Source organism: Rattus norvegicus, chromosome Y (assembly GCF_036323735.1).
Source record: "Rattus norvegicus strain BN/NHsdMcwi chromosome Y, GRCr8, whole genome shotgun sequence".
In the NCBI taxonomy this organism is placed as follows: Eukaryota; Metazoa; Chordata; class Mammalia; order Rodentia; family Muridae; genus Rattus; species Rattus norvegicus.
In genome coordinates, this window is record NC_086040.1 from 47,598,500 (window position 1) to 47,616,643 (window position 18,144).

The 18,144-nt window shown below is 37.3% G+C and overlaps 1 long non-coding RNA gene across 1 annotated transcript in view; it reads left to right on the forward strand.

Annotated features, from left to right (window-relative positions):
- Positions 1-7,809, forward strand: part of LOC134484249 (uncharacterized) — a 28,518-nt gene extending 20,709 nt beyond the window's left edge. Inside the window, exon 3 of the long non-coding RNA XR_010061665.1 lies at positions 7,727-7,809. This is a non-coding gene — a long non-coding RNA (uncharacterized LOC134484249). The remainder of the gene's footprint in view (positions 1-7,726) is intronic.
- Positions 7,810-18,144: the final 10,335 nt, after the last annotated feature.

Below are 18,144 nucleotides of genomic sequence, written 5' to 3' on the forward strand. Positions count from 1 at the left end.
CCCTTGGGTTTATTTAGTTCTTTTTGTTCTAGAGCTTTTACATGTGTTATCAAGCTCCTGATATATGCTCTCTCCTGTTTCTTTTCGCAAGAACTCAGATCTATAAGTTTTTATTTTTAGCTCTGCTTTCATTGTGTCACATATGTTTGGGAATGTTGTGTCTTCATTTTCATTAAGTTCTAAGAAGTCTTTAATTTCTATCCTTATTTCTTCCTTGGATTAAAACATTTTTCAACTTCCATGTATACGTGAGCATTCTGACATTATTGTTATTGTTGAAGACAAGTCTTAGTGTGTGGTGATCTTATAGAATGCATGGGATTATTTCTATCTTCCTGTATCAGTTAAGGTCTGCTGAGGGACCGATTGTGTGGTCAATTTTGAAGAAGGTTCCCTGACGTTATGAGAAGAATGTATATCCTTATATTTTAGGATGGAATGTTCTATAAATATCTGTTAAATCCATTTGGTTTATAACTTCTATTATGTTCTCTACATCTCTGTTTAATTTCTGTTTCCAAGATCTCTCCAGTGATGAGGATGGGGTGTTGAAATATCCTACTATTATCATGTCAGGTGCAATGTGTGCTTTTAGCTTTAGTAAGTTTTCTTTTATGAAACCTCAGGATTTCTCGTGAGTCATTTTTATTGCACAAATCAAAATGTAAATACAACATTCTAGTTCTTGAGTTAATATTCTGGAAATTTACCTGGGAGAAGAAAGGCCTCACTCTCTAACTAGAGAGCTAACTATACAAATACAGAAATTACTAATGAAAAGTAAGTTGCTTTAAAAATATTTCATATTAAAAATATAGTCATTCTCTGTGTTGGCTGTGGGAAGGCTCTTTATTTGTTTTTGTTTTTTGTTTCTTTTATTTTAATATGGACAAATATTTACACTACATCAAAATAAGTGTGAAATGCATAACAATAGAATCCTATGCATTCCAGCATTTTTTTTCTACAAGAACAGAGTCCACTGAATTGTCAAGTATGTTCAACAGCACTCTCGCTTCATAACTGTCAGAGCTTTAAGTCTACCCTATGTTGTCTACACTTAGATTTTTATAACTTTTGTATGAATGGGTCAGATCTAATCTAATAGATCTAATAAAGTATTATACTTGACTATTTCCCCTGCCCCCACAAGAAAATCGTGTATTGTTTTTCTTTTTTTGTTGTTTTTGTTGTTTTGGAGAGCTGTGTTTTTTCATTACCCAAATAGAAAATTAATCTAGTGATCGATTATTGAACAGAAGTGAAAATTATGTATTGTGGTGATAAATTCCCCAAAATAGCGTGTACCCAAATGTAAATCTAAAATGTTTGTGGCTAGACATGCACACAAGCTAATGACCCATGTAGCTGACAAGCATTCCACACCTGATCAACTTAAGTGATTTGGGAAATTAACTTATTCATACAGAAGCAAACTCATGGGGGATGCTTTTTTTCTTAGCCATGTTTATAAGTGATCAAATGGTGAAGCAGGATGTAAACAAATACTGGTATCCTTCATTGTTGCTTATACTAACATTTTAATTCATGTACAACCTCTACGTGCTTTTTTCTATTGTGTTTCTCTGTGTCTCTGTCTCTGCATGAATATATAGGCATACAAGTGTGTGTGTGAGTGTGTGTATGTGTGTGTGTGTGTGTGTGTCTTATATGGTATTTATAAACATAGATAACATGTTTATTTATCTATAATTTGGAAATACTGAAGATCACATTTGATTTGTGGATTAACCATGTGCTGATCTACTCACATACCTCTGACATTTCATTATATCAAGTGAATAGAGAGAGAATCTAAGAGGCTGGTGATATCTCCTACTCTACACTTGTCAGGAAAAAGTGGTATATTTTTTGTCAAGAAAACCCAAACTTCAGCAAAGACATATACACTCCACAAAACAGGAAAGGACATCTCATTTGAAGGGAAAAGTTATCAGAGTGTGAGAAAAATGAGTTTGCCACATTCCAATATTTGAGGGACATGAGACTGAACTTCAGAAGATATAATGGGAAGGGACAGGCAGAATCCCCAAGGAACAAAAGTACGCTTAGCACTGGAGTTCCTCATTACATGAGAGCTCAGATATTGGTAAGGATGGTAAACATAATGATAAGAACTTTGCAGTCCATACTCAGTCTCCATATAAGGCAACAATGTGAACAAGATGAAAAGTAGTCACCACCACAGTGCTAACAGCTACTTTAGCAGTGACATTGTGAAAAAATGAGTGTAACTATAAAGAGAAGAAAAGGTAGATATTTGAAAACAGACTAGGCTCTGCTGGAACTGAACAATTTTCCATGAAAGTAACCAAGCAATCACACCACAGGTGCCATATGCAAAAATGAGCAAAGAGGGATGAACTGTATAAATACTATGTGTACAGAAATACAGGTAGTTTGTTGGAATTCTACGATGTTGAGATGAAAGAATGGGAAGGAATTTCTATCAAGTCAGGCACCATATCCTGTTCTTAGAATACTCACATTCAAGAGACTGAGACAGAGAAATAGGAATTTCAGGTTAGCCCGGACTACATATCAGGACAATACATTTTTATTATTTTTTTTTTATTTAAACCAAAAGTCTGGTTGATAGAATATCACGAACAATATTAAGAAAATAGAAATTTAATGCCTATGCAGTGATACTCCTGCTAAGAAAACATGTTCTATAAAGAGACGTTAATTATTAAGTTACAAATACCAGCTGTCATATTGAAGGTTGCAGCACGAAGGGGTATGGTGTTGTTTGGTTGATCATTCTTCACTTCCAAGTCTCACTTTCCATATCTTAAAAAGCTTCTCTGATGACCTCCTTCCTGTGTAGACATCGATATGTACCTTGCCTTTAATTCTATGTATTAAAACCAGTAATTATTTATTTATCAAATGATTATTTGATTTTGCATTATCTTCAAAAGTAATGGGTCTTGAGGAATTTATACCTTTATTGTGTGGGTTTGAATATTCATAATAGCAATCAGAGAATAATCGGGGACCAACACACACACAGGGTGGTTGGAGAGACTATACCTGTGGCAATACGAAAGCATAGAAATAAGTAGGTTGATCTGTTTTTCTGTATAACATTTATTTTTTTTTTACGTTTAAATTTAAATTTTATTATTTTTTTTCTTTTTTTTTTTTATTAACTTGAGTATTTCTTATATACATTTCGAGTGTTATTCCCTTTCCCGGTTTCCGGGCAAACATCCCCCTCCCCCCTCCCCTTCCTTATGGGTGTTCCCCTCCCAACCCTCCCCCCATAGCCACCCTTCCCCCATAGACTAGTTCACTGGGGGTTCAGTCTTAGCAGGATCCAGGGCTTCCCCTTCCACTGGTGCTCTTACTAGGATATTCATTGCTACGTATGGGGTCAGAGTCCAGGGTCAGTCCATGTATAGTCTTTAGGTAGTGGCTTAGTCCCTGGAAGCTCTGGTTGCTTGGCATTGTTGTACTTTTGGGGTCTCGAGCCCCTTCAAGCTCTTCCAGTTCTTTCTCTGATTCCTTCAATAGGGGACCTATTCTCAGTTCAGTGGTTTGCTGCTGGCATTCGCCTCTATATTTGCTGTATTCTGGCTGTGTCTCTCAGGAGCGATCTACATCCGGCTCCTGTCGGTCTGCACTTCTTTGCTTCATCCATCTTGTCTAATTGGGTGGTTGTATATGTATGGGCCACATGTGGGGCAGGCTCTGAATGGGTGTTCCTTCAGTCTCTGTTTTAATCTTTGCCTCTCCCTTCCCTGCCAAGGGTATTCTTTTTCCTCATTTAAAGAAGGAGTGAAGCATTCACATTTTGATCATCCGTCTTGAGTTTCGTTTGTTCTAGGGACCTAGGGTAATTCAAGCATTTGGGCTAATAGCCACTTATCAATGAGTGCATACCATGTGTGTTTTTCTGTAATTGTGTTACCTCACTCAGGATGATGTTTTCCAGTTCCAACTATTTGCCTACGAATTTCATAAAGACGTTGTTTTTGATAGCTGAGTAATATTCCATTGTGTAGATGTACCACATTTTCTGTATCCATTCCTCTGTTGAAGGGCATCTGGGTTCTGTCCATTTTCTGGCTATTATAAATAAGGCTGCGATGAACATAGTGGAGCACGTGTCTCTTTTATATGTTGAGGCATCTTTTGGGTATATGCCCAAGAGAGGTATAGCTGGATCCTCAGGCAGTTCAATGTCCAATTTTCTGAGGAACCTCCAGACTGATTTCCAGAATGGTTTTACCAGTCTGCAATCCCACCAACAATGGAGGAGTGTTCCTCTTTCTCCACATCCTCGCCAGCATCTGCTGTCACCTGAGTTTTTGATCTTAGCCATTCTCCCTGGTGTGAGGTGAAATCTCAGGGTTGTTTTGATTTGCATTTCCCTTATGACTAAAGATGTTGAACATTTCTTTAGGTGTTTCTCAGCCATTCGGCATTCCTCAGCTGTGAATTCTTTGTTTAGCTCTGAACCCCATTTTTTAATAGGGTTATTTCTTTCCCTGCGGTCTAACTTCTTGAGTTCTTTGTATATTTTGGATATAAGGCCTCTATCTGTTGTAGGATTGGTAAAGATCTTTTCCCAATCTGTTGGTTGCCATTTTGTCCTAACCACAGTGTCCTTTGCCTTACAGAAGCTTTGCAGTTTTATGAGATCCCATTTGTCGATTCTTGATCTTAGAGCATAAGCCATTGGTGTTTTGTTCAGGAAATTTTTTCCAGTGCCCATGTGTTCCAGATGCTTCCCTAGTTTTTCTTCTATTAGTTTGAGTGTGTCTGGTTTGATGTGGAGGTCCTTGATCCACTTGGACTTAAGCTTTGTACAGGGTGATAAGCATGGATCGATCTGCATTCTTCTACATGTTGCCCTCCAGTTGAACCAGCACCATTTGCTGACAATGCTATCTTTTTTCCATTGGATGGTTTTGGCTCCTTTGTCAAAAATCAAGTGACCATAGGTGTGTGCGTTCATTTCTGGGTCTTCAATTCTATTCCATTGGTCTATCTGTCTGTCTCTGTACCAATACCATGCAGTTTTTATCACTATTGCTCTGTAATACTGCTTGAGTTCAGGGATAGTGATTCCCCCTGAAGTCCTTTTATTGCTGAGGATAGCTTTAGCTATCCTGGGTTTTTGTTATTCCAGATGAATTTGCAAATTGTTCTGTCTAACTCTTTGAAGAATTGGATTGGTATTTTGATGGGGATTGCATTGAATCTGTAGATTGCTTTTGGTAAAATGGCCATTTTTACTATATTAATCCTGCCAATCCATGAGCATGGGAGATCTTTCCATCTTCTGAGGTCTTCTTCAATTTCTTTCCTCAGTGTCTTGAAGTTCTTATTGTACAGATCTTTTACTTGCTTGGTTAAAGTCACACCGAGGTACTTTATATTATTTGGGTCTATTATGAAGGGTGTCATTTCCCTAATTTCTTTCTCGGCTTGTTTCTCTTTTGTATAACATTTATAACTAGCTACTGATTAGAATGGGTAAAAAGATGAGATACAGTCAATGTTTTCTTTTCCTTAATTTCAATGATTGATTATACAGCATGTGAAACTGAACTCACCCATGGTAAAATTTCTGCCTGAACTGCATTAGTGCAAAGACTACAAGTTTGCACCAGCTTTGTAAATATTTGGACACTTGACTCAATGCTTAACACAGTTTGGAAAATCCCCTGGTGTTAAGAGAGAAAGTATTAGATATAAAAATCTGTGAGAATAAATCACTTCTAAGCTTTGATTTTTGTGACTACAGAGAAAGACTTTGACTCTGATGTAACTGAGTGTCTAAAAGTATTAAAAAATCAATATATCTTATCTGCAAGAATCCTTCTAATGGCTTACTGCTCTGTCTTCCAGGAGATGATTGTTAATTGTGTCAATTGCTCTTTGTGGTAGGAAAAGGGCTTGTCTGTAAAATGCTTTTCAATCACCAAGAAGTTTGAGGTACCTGAAGAATGCTTCCTCCTGTTCACCCTCATCCTGCTCTCATTGCCTTTGTTATCTGTACCAGTCCATCTCTACACACCCCCATGTACATTTTTCTGATGAACTTATGTATTCTGAAAATTGGTTACACTAGTTCTGTCATACCCAATATATGGAGAGCCTTGAAAGTGAGATCTGAGGAATCTCTCAGGAGGGATGTGCCACACAGACGTTTTTCTTCACACTTTTTGTATAATTGAGTGCTGCCTATTGCCAGCCATGGCCTTTGTCCACTGTATGGTCCTGCTTCATTCTGCAGCCCAAATGAGTAGTGAAGTATGTTCCCACATGGCAATTGTTTCATGGGGAATAGGTTGCCTTGTAGGGTTGGGAAAAAACTACTTGAGATCCAAATCTAACCACACACAAGGAGTTGAAAAATTATTGGTCATCTTCCATACCACAATGATATCCATGCTGAACCCATCATCTTTGCTTAAAGTACGAAGAAGTCAAGACAGGACTGAAAAGAACTCTGGGTCTGAAGAAAGTTCTGATAATAAATAGGTAATTAAGGATCCCAAAGTGCTCTTTCAAAAAGGTGCAAAGTCTGTGAAAGAAAGAAAAAATAATAATAACTGTGCTTTTTCTCGCTGTCTTGAAACAAACTTTAAGAAACATACCTTTTTTTAAAGTGTTCTCTTTATTCACCACCATGCTTAATTGCAAACAATTGTAAAGTATGCTTGCTACTAAATTACTTTAGTAGATTAATCCAGTACTTTAGTGGTTTCCTCTGGACAGAGTTTAAACAACATGTTAATGTCTCAGGGTCTTGAAAATTCTCTGTATCCATTCTTAGCTATTTGGAAATCTTTCAGAAATTGTTTGTACATGATCTCAGCTCGTTATGATACAATTCCATATTCCTCAGTACATATAAATTCTTTGCATTGGACTGGAACTGCTAATTAGTTCTCAGGAGAGTGAATTGTTAACCTCTGCTTTGTGTACCATTTGATCAGTCCATACTTCAGTTCTGGTCACCCAGTGTCTATTATTTCGGAACAGGAGTAGTCTTTCCTCCACTTTTTGATTTCTAAAAGTGCTGTGGAAAAGAATTTCAGCCAGGTGATTCTCAACATCAATATCCTAGTTTCGGATAAACACACACACACGTACACACACACATACACACATGCACAAACACACACACACCCACACACACACAAATATGCATTCACATACAGGAACTGAAGTGGGTTTACAAGTGACCGAATACAAATATAAAAGTCAGCTAGTTATATAATTAGATTCAGGTTGCTATTCAACAGGAAAATAAAATAATATAAAATTAGAATCTTGAGTCTTTATGAGTATAATGAAACAAAAATAAAATTCCATTTAAGTGTGCTGAAAATATTGAAGACATTGACAAATTACCATGACACCAAAACTACAGTATTGTTTTAGGCATGAGTCACCCATACAGAAAGACAGTAATTATATTCTCCTCAGACTCATTGTTCTGAGTCTACTTACATGGAGTAAGGACCATTCAGGTCAAAATGTTGGTAAAAAAATGACCGAGATGCTGAAAACAAATCCTAAAGTTTTGAAGAGACACACAGTCTTTCCATAGGCTTTAAGTGATTCTCCCATAACTTCTATTACTTTAAAAGGAAATACAAAAGAAAATACATTAAAATATTTTAAATATGAAAGGAAAATAATTTAAAATAATTTCATTGCTCCATATTTGCTTCTTGTTAAGATGACAGATATCCTCCTAATGCTTAACTGCGATAAGCGAAGCAAGAAACACTTTGTGGTATCTGTGTCAAGTACATATAATCTCAAACTAAAAGAGGAAAACCACTGGGCAAATCCAAATTCAGAGACATTCTTGCACGGTATGTAGTTATCTTCAAAGGTGTGGTCACAGAAGATAAAAACAGTAATGAATTATCACAAAACTGAATGACTTAAGATATGTAATAAGTAAATGTTAACTGGATTTCTGGATTGGATATGGGCATAGAAAGTGTACAGTTCTAGAAACATTGTTGTTATGATTTGGTAAACCTACTGTGTTACTTGTAACAATTTTTTTTCAATTTTCTGATTTTTGAGAATTAGTCATTAGATTGCTTAAAGTATATAAAATTCAGGAATTAGGACACGATATAAAACCATACTGTTTCGTAGCAATTAAATCTGTTTTTCCTGTATAGTTTGAATTCTTCTTTATTTTTTGTATTTATTTATTTTTTTAATTTATTTATGTCTCAAATGCTGTCCTCCTTCCTGTTTTCCCCCCAGAGTCCCTTATAACAAACAGCATCCCTTTCCGATTACTTCTTTCAAGAAGACAAAGCAACAGTAGTTAAAAGTCATGTTTAGTCCCTTGATAGCTGTTCCTTTGGCCACACATTTGAAAATCTATATCATTGATAGTGCAGACATTAGGAAATATCTTCAAAAATGATCTTCAAAAATTAAATATTCTCCAGTTATCAGCTATCAGCTATCAGCTTGACAAAAGTGGAAGAACCCATGAACAAAAATATCCTTGTAATGTACGTAGAGAAAATTGATCAGACAAGAAGGAAAACATATAGCAACCTTCCTGGATTCAACACAATAGAGCCTACGTTCCTGTACTGTATTCTTCTTGGGTTTATAGAGTTTATGGGCTAATACCTGGAAAAGAACTCCTACAAAAACCAGCAGCAAATTAACCACAAACTGCAATATTTATACAAGCCAAAGAAATATGTGTAAAGTATTATTTTCAGCTCTATATGAGAATATTAATGTTTTTTAATTCGTATATTAATAAAATTTTAATTTCATTTCTGCAAATTTTTATTGCAATTTTTTAAATAAATAGATTTTAAGTGACTCATGTGATCATTAACTTTTAGTGGTTTTGATTGCACTATAGAACAAAAAAGTGTTTATTTGACTGTGATCATTACTATGAATATTCACGAAAATCAAATTATGTCAACCAGGAACTGCTCTTCTGTTTTTATACTTTTTGTTGTACATATGTTTGTTCACATGTGCAACACATGCATGCCTACTGTCCAGGAGGTTGAAGAAGGTGTGAGGTTCCGCTGAAATTACAGCCACTTGTGAGCTGTCAACGGGTTCTCTGGAAGAACAGATAATGCTATTAATCACCGAATCATTCATTCATCTGCAGCAAACACCATTTTTTGTAAATATAGTGACTAAATTGTCCTGTCTTCTGCATAGACTACTGTTTTCTCAAATGTGATAATTTAATATTAAACATACACCCACCTGTTCTTAACTTCACATATATATATATATATGTGTGTGTGTGTGTGTGTGTGTGTGTGTGTGTATGTGTTTGTGTATATATATATATATACATATATATATATATATATATATATATATATATATATATATATAACATACACACACAAATACATACACAGCCACACACACTCACACATACACACACTGCTCTTACATTCAAGTTTACTTACTTACTTACTTACACACACACACACCTGCTTCTTACCTTCAAGTAGACTTAGATATTTTCATAGTTATTTGTTTATTTATTCACTTTACATGCTGCACACTGCCCCCTCCAGTTCACCCCTCTCACAATCCTTCCCCCAGCCTTTTCTCCTCTGAGCAGGAGGGGAACAGTCGGGTATCTCCTCACCTTGAATATCTAGTCTCTGTGATCACACCATCTGCTAGTGAGGACAGACACAGCAGCCTAGATGAATGGGTTGAGGAGGTAGAGGTCATATCCTGAAAGAGGCAGAGAGCTGGGGTAAAAGATGCCCATGAATCAATGGGTGTTTCCTTAGTTGAGACTCACAGCCTCAGTGATATGGACCTGAAGAAGCAATCTCCGGTAGCCAGAGAGCAACCCAAATGGAGTGATTAAGACACCTACTTTGACCCAAAATTTATTCTGGCCACAAGAAATGAAGGCGCCATGCATAGAACAGAGAGTGAGGAAATATCAACCAATGGTTAGTGCAGATCGAGACCCATCCCAGGGATGAGCACCAATCCCTGACACTATGACTGACACTATGTTATGCTTGGAGAAAGGAGTCTAACATGGCTTCCCTCTGAGAGACTCCACTAAGCTGCTGACTCAGACAGAAGCAGACATCCATTAGCCATACCAGTGGTGGTGCTTGGGGACACAGATGGAAGAACAGAATGAAAAGGATTATGGCCTCTAAGGATATAGGCAGTCCACAGGCTTTGACTTCATGTGGGTACCGAACAACTAGAATTGGGTTTCCCCAAAACATGTTGTATGTAGATGGGACATCTGTTTCTTTAAAATTCATTCATTTATTTACTCACTTTACATCCCAAGATCGGTGCTCCATCTTCAAGGTACGCCAACACCCTTTGTCAGGGGAACCCATAAAAAGACAAAGCTATACATTTCCTACCTATGTCCTGGTGGCTCAGGCTCAGTCCATATTCACTCTCTGGTTGGTGGTTCAGTCTTTGACAAACCCCAAGAGTCCCCATGAGTTGACTCTATTGGTCTTTCTGTGAAGTCCCTCATATAATCTGGGCCTCGATTCTTCACCTGTTTTTTTAGAGACTCCCCAAGCTCCAGCTAATATTTGGTGGTGAATCTTTACACTTGTTTCTCTCAGCTATAGGGTGGAGTCACAGAGAGGAAAGTTATACTAGGAATCTGTCTGCAAGCATGATAGAGTATCTTTAATGTATCAGAGACAGGTGATTGCTCACGCGGTAGGTCTCAATCTGTAATAACCATTTGTTGGACATTCCTTCCATGTCTACTGTTTCTATCTTTGTCTCTGAAGATCTTGTAGGCTGTGTTCACTTTGGATTGAAGGTTTAATGGGTGGGTTTTTTTCCTTGTCACATCACTGTGAGTCATTCCTGGCTACAGAACTGGCAAATTAAGTATCTGTACCCTCACTGCTACAGTCACCCCAATAGACATCCTGGGGACTCGCCTTCCCCAGTTCTCTGGATCTTCCTTGAGATGTGCACCCCACACTTGTGATTTCCATTCTCTTTTCCCTGCTTTCCCTATACCTAATTCCTCCAAAGCCCACTCCCTTCCCTACCTCCCCTCCCATTCAGTTTCCTCCCTCCCTCCATCCTCCTCAATATTTATTATGCTAAATGCATTTTAAAGTCAATATTTAGGAAAAAACACTGAAAAGTGTAGGAAGTATCCCACTCACATGTTGCTAACAGTGGACTGTGCTAGTGGAAATTTGTCTCTACAACCTCTCAGTACTAGAAGGCGTCTTAGGCTTCCTATGTGTATAGATATTTGGTCTTTCTCAGATTTCTGGCGTGGTTGGAGACTGATTATAGTCTCATTGCTTATCAGGCCGTATAACTCTGGACATACATATTTTTTGGATAGTTATCAGATAGTATACAAGCTAGCAAAGACATAATATAGATTTTAAGCCTTTCTGAAGCTGAAATGAAGAACTAAATGTTATTTCTAACTGATATAGTGACAGACTGGGTGTTGAGTATATCAATAGCTTAATAAATTGTTGAATGGTAATAATCTTACTCAATTGATATATAAATGAAAAGTCTGTTTAACTGGACAAGAAGGGGGAAACATTGTTTACACTGAAGTTATCTGTATTTTGATGCTAATCCACTGCTCTAAGGACAGCTGCCTTGTCCTGTACTCAGAACTCAGGTGAATTCTCCAAAACCACTTTCCCATTAAATTTGTGAAGTACAGGTGAGGGGCAGGTACAGGATAGATGGAGGCCTATCATTGGAGGAAGGAATGATGGGCAGGAAAGAAGTTTGAAGGAAGTAGAAGAGACTAGAGGAAAAAGGAGAGACAGGAAGAGGAGAGGTGAGAAGCCATGGCAGGTGAAGTTAAGTTTCTGTTCTATGTATTTACTTGTTGTTATTAATGTTCCAAAGGTATGGATGGTACCAGGCTGGGTATGCTTAAGTGGGCTATTATATCTTATCAATTGGGTCAAAGATTATTTTGTTGTGTGTTCTTTTATGTGAGGATTTGAGTGTAAGAATGTGTGTGGCAGTAAGAGACACTGGGCAGATGAGGAGTAGGGCTGTATTCAACCAAGATATCTAGCAGAGGCTTGGGAAACTACGGTGACAGTGTTAGCGGGGTAAAAGACTACTGTTTTATTTTGATATTTTTGCAACAGCACATTCACTTCTGTATTTGACATGCTCTAGGTGTGTCCCATAGGAAAGATCTACATCTGGTTCCTGACAGAATGTGCTTCTTAGGTTCATCAATCTTATCTAGTTTTGGTGGCTGATTATATATATATACTTTTGGTGGTTCCTAGAGCTATGAGATTAGGTGGAATTTTAACATGGATTCTGAGCAGCTACTTCAAGAATGTAGAATCCACAAATGCCAATGCCAAATAGAATCGCTCCTGTTTTTATGAGCCTATTAAAGTTGAGGTTTCACTGGACCTAAAGTTCTTCCCTCCCTGTCAATCCTCCTTTATCTTATCTTTGGCCAGAAGAAAGAATCATTTTAAAACATCCAAAATGCTGAAATATCACCCTTTGGAACACAGGAAGGTAGATATTACAGAAATGATATCTAATGGGACTACAGAAACATTTTCGATTGTCCCTGCTTTCCTTTTATTTACTCAGGCAGCTATGTATATGCATAAAATAAAAATTTGATAGTATATCATTTTAAGTAGATACACAATATTTACACTTGCAAATTCACTTTATAGCTTGGCCACCTTTGTTGCCAAAATCATTGCAAAAATCTAGAATAGGTAAACAGAATGATTGAGTACACATACAGGAATATCTATAAAGTCCCCTATCAAGGAATGAACAATTAGAAAATGAAATACAAAATTCACTCAGTTAAATGCCTGTAGAGAAAAAAAATGGCCTTTGAGAAAGAGGGAAAATCTAGAAAATTGAACTGTTTGTAACAGGAATGGACCCGGTAATAGAGTTATTATCCAGAAGAATCTCCTACAACCCATGTTCCTAGATCTTTTCTACCCAATACAAGCCCCTAACTGACTTGGTCCATTAAGAGCCTGTAACCTTGATGAAGAAAAGAGAGTTTTCCAGCTGTAGAGAGATATAGTACATAAAGGTTACCACTGTGTCACAGGAGACTCTCCTGGAAAAGGCACCCTTGAATCTGGTCAATATAAGGAAAGCAGGTAGGCCATGGCAGTTCTCACTGACATCATCATTTGGACCTCCCTGAAAAATTTTCTGTACCCTGGAGAGCACTAGCTTTTGTGATGTCACAAGGAACTGCATCACAGATATTCCTGCAGTACATCTAGGGAATACTAAATGGCCTCTATTTCAATACAAACAGTCATTTGGGAGGGAGAACAAAGAGTATGTACGTCACAGAAATGAGTAGAAGAATGTTTGCCTTCTGCTTAGTTTAAAAAAATGAAATATGTGGTACATGGGAAAGCACAGTGAGTGCTGTGTAGGGGTTGTGAGGGTTCACTGAACACATAGCCTTGATCTGAGCCTTCCATATATGGGTTTCAGGAAGTGCGAACCTCTCAGGAGCATATGGTTTTCCTTGCTTGTTATGGTTCCTGGGAATCAGAGATTTTTTTATCATTAATTTTATTATTCCAAAAGTCAGGTGTTGGGACAGGTATAGTTTTTTTTTTCTGAGAGCTCATGCCTTTTATTTTTTCCCCCAAAAGGAAAAGACCTAAGGAGGAAGGGAAAGACAAGTATTGTATGCTCAGCTCAGAGTAATCTCCTCCAGCTTTGGATTCCTATAGTACAGTTTCTGTCTGACACTGATATCTGGGAGAGAGAAACGCTTCTATTTGAAACCTCATCACCTCATTATTTCTACTAGTGTTATGCTGACTACCATTCCCTGACAGTGTCCCTCTAGATTTCTGAATCAATATGTCTGATTACCTTGCTGTTTTATTTACTTATATTTCTTTGATTTTTTTTTAGTTTTTACGTTAATTTTAATATTTTGTGGATATTTCTATATCTACATTTTAAGTGTTTTTTTCCCTTCCCATTATCCTCTCCATAAGAGACCTGAACGTTTCCCTTCCTTTACATTTAAACCCCCCTTACTGCCCCTCGACATTTTCTTGAACTGGGAGTCAAACCTAGGGAGAAACAAGGGCCTCTCCTTCCTTTGGTGTCCAACAATGCAATCCTCTGCTACATATGCAGTTGGACCCATAGGTCTGCCCATGTACAGTCTTTGAATATCTGTATAGTACCAGAATGTTCTTGTTCATTGTCATTGTTCTACTGATGGGGTAGAGCATCTTCAGCTCTAGTAATCTTTTCTCAAAATTTACCAAGAAGAGGTCCATTTACAATTCTCTGGTTTGCCACTGGCACTCACTTGTGTAAATAACATGCTCTAGCTGTGTCTCTCAGGAAATATATATAACCTGTCCCTGGAAGCATGCACTTATTAGCTTCATTAATCTTAATCATATCTAATTTTGGTGGCTGATCTATCTATCTATCTATCTATCTATCTATCTATCTATCTATCTAGTTATCTATCTAGTTATCTATCTATCCTTGTCTCTGTCTCTGTCTCTCTCTCTCTACATTATATATATATATTTGGTGGCTTCTACATCTATGAAATTAAGTGAAATTTTAATATGGATTCGGTGCTCCTAGGTGAAGAATGGAGTATCCACAAATGACAATACCAAATATACTCCCTCCTGTTCTTATGAGCCTATTGAAGTTGAGGTTTTACTGGAACTCAAGCCATTCTTCTCCCTTCCCATCATCCTGTATCTATTGTTTGGCTTGAAGAAAGTATCATTGTAAAACATCCAAAAGCCTGAAGTCTCACCCTTGGAACACAGGAAGGTAGATATTAAAGAAATTATATCTAATGTGAATACAGAACTGCATTCTATAGTCCATGCTGTCCTTTGATTTACTGATGTCAGGTAATTTCTGCATTAAATAAAAATTTGGGTGTTTATCATTTGAAGTAGTTACACAATATTTACACTATTAAATTCACTCTTTAGCTTGGCCAGCTTTGTTGCGAAAATCGTTGCAAAAAACTAGATTTGGAAAACAGAATTATTGAGTATACATTCAGGAATATCTATAAAGTCCCCTATCAAGGAATTAACAATTAGAAAATGAAATACATAATCCACTCATTTTAATATCTGTAGGGATACAATGCCCTTTGGGAAACTGATAGAACTTAGGAAATTGAACTGTTTGTCACAGGAATGGACCTGGTAATAAATTATCCAGAAGGCTCTCCTACATCCCATGTTACTAGGTATTTTCTACACATGCCAAGACCCTGAATAACTTTGTCCATTCAGAGCACGTAACCACTCATAAAGCAAAGGGAACTCTCTAGCATTAGAGAGATGTTCTGCATAAATGTTTCCACTGTGTCAAAGGAGACACTCCTGGAAAGAGCACCCCAGAATCTGGTCAATATAAAGAAAGATGTTTAGCAGGTAGGCCATGGCAATTCTCAGGGATAACGTCATTAGGCCGTCTCTAAAAAATCTCTTGCAATCTAGAGAGCCATAGCTTCTTCTGTGATATCAAAAGTAATGTCGTGACTGCAGCTGCCTCTCAGAAATTCCTATAGTACCTCTAAGGTTTATTAATTGGCCTTTATTTTAGTTTAAACAGCTATTTAGGAGGGAGAACAAATAGGATGTAGATATCAGAGATGGGGGGAAGGAAGTTGGCCTAATGTTTTAGTTTAAAAAACGAAGAAATACATGGTACATGGGAAAGCTCTGGGTGCTGTGTAGGGGTTGTGAGGGTACACTGAACACATCGCCTTGATCTGAACCATCCACATATGGGATTCAGGAGGTGAGAGCCTCTCAGTAGCATCTGTATTTCCTTGCTGGTTATGGTTCCTGGAAGTCAGAGATTTTTTATTATTACTTTCTTTATTCCAAAAGGCAGGGGTTCGGAAGGGTTCAGTTGTTTTTCTGAGAGCTCATGACTTTCATTATTTTTTTCCATGAGAAAAAGTTCCTAAGGAAGGAGTGATGACAAGAATTGTATCCTCTGCTCAGTGTAAATTCCTCCTTGCTTTGGATTCCTATAGTGCACTTTGTTTCTGACACTGATATCTGGGACAGAGATGTGCATCTAGCTGAGACATCATCATCTCAGTCTTTCCACTAGTATTTCTCTGATTACAATTCCCTGACGGTTGCCCTTTAAATTTCTGGAACGATACGTATGATTCCTTGACAATTTTCTTTCCTTTTACTTATATCATTTTTAAGCAATTTATTGCTTTTTTAATTGGATACTTCTATATTTTCTTTACAAATATAATTTCCTTTCCCAGTTTCCTCTCCAAAAGAGCCCTGACCTGTCCATTTCCCCTTTTTCTATAACCCCCTTACTGCCTCTTGACATTCCTTTGAACTGGGAATAAAACCTAGGGTGGACCAAGGGCCTCTTCTTCCATTGTTGCTTACCAAGACCATCTTCTGCTACATATGGAATTGGAGCCATTGGTCTGTAATGTGCAGTCTTGAATGTTGATTTAGTAACAGAAAGGTTTCGATCATTGGCATTGTTCTTATGGGGATTAAAGCCCCATTCAGATCTTGTAATCCTTTCTCAACATTTACCAACAAGAAGTCCATTTTCAGTTCAGGATTTGCCGTTCTCATTTAACTCTGTATTTCACTTACTCTAGCTGTGTCTCTCAGGAAAGGTCTATATCTGTTCCTGGCATAATGAACTTCTTAGCTTCATCAATTTTATATCGTTTGGGTGGCAGATGTATATATATATATATATATATATATATATATATATATATATTTGGTGGCTCCTACAACTAGGTGGTTAGGTGGAATGTTAACATAGAATCTTCCCAACTAGGTAAAGAATGTAGAATTCAGAAATGACAATGTCAAATAGACTACATCCTGTATTATGAACATATTGAATTTGAGGTTTGACTGGTAATAATGCCATTCTTCTCCCTGCCTATCCTCCAGTATCTAAGGTTTTTACTTAAGAAAGAATAATATTAAAACATCCAAAACCCTCAAGTCTGGCCATGGGAACACAGCAAATAGGTAGTACAGAATTAATATCAAATGGGACTAGAGAACCGAATTCTATAGTCCATGTTGCCCTTTGTGTTGCTGATGCCTGGTAATTTTTAGATGAAATAAGCATTTAGGAGTTTATCATTTGAAGTGAGTACACAGTATTTACACCGTTATGCTCAGTCTATAGCTAGGCACAATTTGTTGCCAAAATCATTGTAGAAAATGGAATTGGAAATCAATATATTTGAGTACACTTTCAGGAATATTTATTAAATGCACTGTCAATGAAAGTACAATAAGAAAGTAAAATACAATATTCATTTAATTACAGGACTGTAGGGAAAATACTGGCCTTTGTGATACATAGATAACCAAGAAAATTGAACTCTATGTCACTGGAATGAACCTGGGAATAAAAATATTATCTAGAAAAACCTCCAACACTAGATGTTTCTAAAACTTTTCTACCCATGCCAAGGCCCTTATTAACTTTCTCCATCCCAAGCATGTAACTGCTTAAAAAATCAAAGAGAAATCTCTAGCTTAAGAGAGATGGAGTATGTAAAGGTTTCCACTGTGTCACAGGAGACATACATGCAATGGGCACCCTCGAATCTGGTATATGTAAGTAAAGCTGTTTAGCAGGTAAACCTTGGCACTTCTCAATGACCTAATCATTAGGCCCTCCCTGAAACATCTCTTGTAACCTGGAAAGCCCTAGCTTCTGTGATGTCACAAGTATTGTTGTGACTGAAACTCCCTATCAGATATCACTTCAGTACCTCTAGTGTTTACTAATTGAATTCTAATTCAGAGTAAACAGCCATTTTGGAGTGAAAGCAAAGAGGATGAAGAGATCAGAGATGGGGAGAAGGATGCTGGCCTTCATTCTTGATATGAAAAAAGGAAGAAATACATGGTCCTTGGGAAAGCTCAGTGAGTCATTGGTACAGATTGAATGGGATGGTTGAAGAGATAGCCTTGATCTGAGCCTTCAATATAAGGGTAACAGAAGCTGGGAGCCTCCCAAAAACATCTGGACTTCCCTGTTATTATAGTTCTTGGAAGTCAGAGAATTTATATCATTTATTTC